This window comes from Elephantulus edwardii, unplaced genomic scaffold, assembly GCF_000299155.1.
Source record: "Elephantulus edwardii isolate Elephantulus edwardi_28Jun2011 unplaced genomic scaffold, EleEdw1.0 scaffold00005, whole genome shotgun sequence".
Taxonomy (NCBI): domain Eukaryota; kingdom Metazoa; phylum Chordata; class Mammalia; order Macroscelidea; family Macroscelididae; genus Elephantulus; species Elephantulus edwardii.
Window position 1 is genome coordinate 16,601,485 of NW_006399755.1, and position 3,933 is coordinate 16,605,417.

Genomic DNA, 3,933 nt, shown 5'->3' on the forward strand with positions numbered 1-3,933 from the left:
AGATGGTTCTGAAATTCAGGTGGGATAGACTTAAAGTCATATTTTGGTTGCCTTGGATTTGGTTTCATTTTCCTCAGCTTCAGCTTGAATTTGAATATGAGTAGTTGGTCTGTTCCACAATCAGCTCCTGGCCTAGTTTTCACAGGTGACATTGAGCTTCTCCAGCAGTTCTTTCCACAGAAGTAATCGATATGATTCCTATGCGTACCATCAGGTGAAATCCAGGAAAATAGGATGTTTTAATTTATTGTTCATGGGATCACTATGAATCATAGTTGATGGCACCTAATATAGCGTAAAAAAGATTGACTAAAAACACACCTTACATTAATCCTCCTTCTGGTGACTTAGACGTAAGGAATTGCCTTGCCAATCCAACTGTAGGTGGTTCAACTCTACCAAGGGCTTCACAGGACAAAGATGGGCAGTTTCCTTTCATGTGATTTACAGCCTCTGAAAACATGCTGGAGTGAGTCAGTTTTAGCAACAAGAACATGAACATAAGAAAGAGATATTATTCTTTTATTTTGTTTGTTTTCTTGTGTTTTATTTACTATGAGAAGGCAAATGACTATGTGGATCATAACAAATTATGGATAACAATGAGAATAATTGGAATCCCAGAACACGTAATAGGACTCATGCAAACCCTATATTAGAATCAAGAAGTAATTGTCTCAACAGAATAAGAGAATATTGCGTGGTTTAAATTGAAAAAGGTGTGCATCAGGGTTGCATCCTTTTTCTAAAAATTATTAAATTTTATTATTTTTCATGAACACTTACAGAGATTTTGGGTTTTCATTCATTCATTGTTGCACTATTTTCTCTACCTTCCTCCCCAGTTCGTCCTTCTTCCCCCCACCCCTTGAAAGTCTGTTTTAATTGTCCAGTTGCCACAGTGCTTGTCAAAGTAAATTCTAATTAATCTCCTTTGTCAGTGTGTCCTTTGCCATTCCCTATCACTCACTCCTCCCTGAGGGAGACTTCACCCTGATTCATAAGGAAAAGGGGATGGCGTATTCTCTTAGCTACTTCCTGCTGAAAAGGGACGCAGTAGGTTTCAGGGTGAAGATCTTCTCTCACTACTCTAAAGGGACCCTTTGGCAGTAGGAAACACATAGACTATTATGGAGATTGATTTTGGAATTTAGATGCACTGTTATTATAGTGACCTAAAGCTATATGATTGAAATCCTGTAGCTGTATGTAATCGCAAGCGTACAGGTTAGGAGATATATTCAATATATTAAAAGAGGATAGAGATTGCTTCTAATGAGAGTAGTTTTAGATCCATGGGTCATCTGGGTTAAGCTGCCCAACTCACAAACCTTTATAACCAAGAGAAGCACTGATACTCACCCCTATGAAGGTCCTCAACAAAAAAAATTGACAGTTACTATAACAACAGGGTCCATCATATTAGAAATTGTGAGGATGACACATGATAGGCTAAAATTCAGATCTGCTTTTCCTAGGCTCATTATGAGTTGTAGTCGACTTGCTGGAGTCCAACAACAATAAATCATTGCCATGTACTTTTTTTTACTATGTTATATATTCCTCTCCAAAAGCCCTTAATGACACCTCATGGGCTACTAGGGAGCTCTGCTGGCTTAGTAGTAAGGAGTTGTGCTGCTAACCTAAACGCATGTGGTTCAAATCCACTGGCTGCTCCATCAGAGAATGAGAGAAAGATGAGCAGTCTCCTCCCCTGTGACTAAAGGGCTCATGAATCACAGCTGACTTGATGGCACACACCCTGCATTTAGTCATCTCTGGTGGTTTAGAAGTAAGGAGTTGTACTACCAACCCAAAACCCTACCAGGGGAGTCGACTAGGAGTCAATTTCAACTCAGTCATGCATAACGACAGCATGGGCTGCTACTGCATAAAAAGGAAACAAAACTAACTTCCTTGATTTCCCACAGACATTACAGTCTTAGTTTTATTCTCAGTGCCCAGGCTTTCCCAATAGAATGTAACCATTTAACTTCTACTGTCAAAATGAGCTGTGTGACTATGAGTAAATTCATCAGTCTCTGTGATTCATTTAGAACAGTGCCTGGCACTTAAAAATGAAGACATTTCAGTTATTATGCATATATCTGTTCATGTTTTATGTTACTGTTTTTTTTTTCCTATACAATTTCTTTGGGAATGCAGGTATGTTTCACAGTATAATACCACACCTTTGTGTTTGTCTATCTCCATCTCTTTATTTTTCTCCCTGATCCTATACGCCAATTTCAGAGGATATTTTGTGCTTTATGTAGACTACTCTGGTTTGCAGGTAGATCCCTCTCCCAGAATGGCTTGATTTAGGTACAAAGCTTTTCTCAGTACTCACAGAGAATTCTCTTGCTGTTTGAGAAACTGCATCCATGGGAGAATGACAGGAGTGCAAAGGCTATGTTCATAAAAGCATAAGTTTTTCCCCCCCTTAAGGCCCTCATCCCTGGCTTCTCTTATCTTAACCTGTGTCCTTACATGCAGATATGTGGTGCCCCCAATTAGCTGGTGGTGGCTACATTTTCCAGGGGGGCAAACTCACTTGGCCTTTCTCTTCCTACTACTCTCAGTATTCAGATTGGAAGGTTGCTGACTGGCCTTTCTGATTTCCAGGCTGGAAGAGTTCATTAAATTGGCACATGACTGAAGTAAGCGCGCACACACACACACACACACACACACACACACACACACCCCATTACTGGTTCCAGCCTTTTTTCAGCCTGTAGTATTTTGTATTCTAGGGGAAAAAAACGTAGTGATTTTCAATTCCAATTTTGGTTTAGTTTCCCTCTCTGCTTGTTTTATTTTTTGCTTCAACCTTGTCAAAATGAAAGCTAAAGATTAGCTGGGACAGAAAACCCAGGAGAACATTTTTGTAGCAGCTATATATCAAAGGCAAGGGCAAGCACGTATCCTGTTGATGGACAGACAAGCTTAGGTGGTGGTAGTAGTGGGTTTATTCTTGGATTAAAAGGTAGGTTCATTCCTTTAACCCGTCCCGCTCTCACTTGCACTTAGGTATTCTCAGAGCAAGAGCTGCCGGCAGATTAATAAGGAGCACAAAGACAAAAGGAAGGCGCAATGAAGGAGGATGGAGGGAGGCGAGGGAAATCGAAAGGGAGCTGCAACGCTCCTTTGTGTCTTCTCTGACACCGACTATAAATATCTTTGCTGAGGTGAGCTATACATAGAGTTTCTTTTCTGAATCTGAGGAGTCCTGGTTGTATAATGGTTAGCTACTTGACTGCTAACTGGAAAGTTGATGGTTGGAACCTTCCCAAAGGCTCAGATCTGATAATCTGTTTCCATCATGATTACAGCTTAGCTTTCCTCAGTACTCACAGAATTCTCCAACTATTAGAGAAAATGCATCTTCAGAAGAAAGACAGGAGTGAAAAAGCTATGTTTTAGCCAAGGCAGTCACTGTGTCACTTGGGGGAAGGTCACTATGAGGTGGAATGACCTCAACAGTACCTAGCAAGAGACTTTTTACTCTAATTTCTTGGAGCTTAGTTAGACCTCAGAAGTTCAAGGGCCTAGTACTCTGGACTAAGTAAAGCTTCAGAAATACCATTTTAGGGATCCTTAGGGTCCACTACCTTCTGACCTCTTGACTGCAAATTGAGGTTTGCATTGTTCCTTCGAGGCAGCTCTGGTGTCCTAATTGTAAGAAGCTTCACTACAATCCCAAAGATATGTGGTTCAAATCCAGCTAATTCTCTGCAGGAGAAAGATGGGCAGTCTTCTCCCATGTGATTTACTGCCTCTTAAAACTAGCTGAAATATCAGCTATGGATCGGTCCCAGTTTGGAGGCAAACAACAATATTGTGTTCTTAGGACACAAGACCCGAATCCAGAAGTTCTTGGGACCTCTCATACTGACAGCTGTGTATTTGAGAATTGGTCTAGTGGGTAAG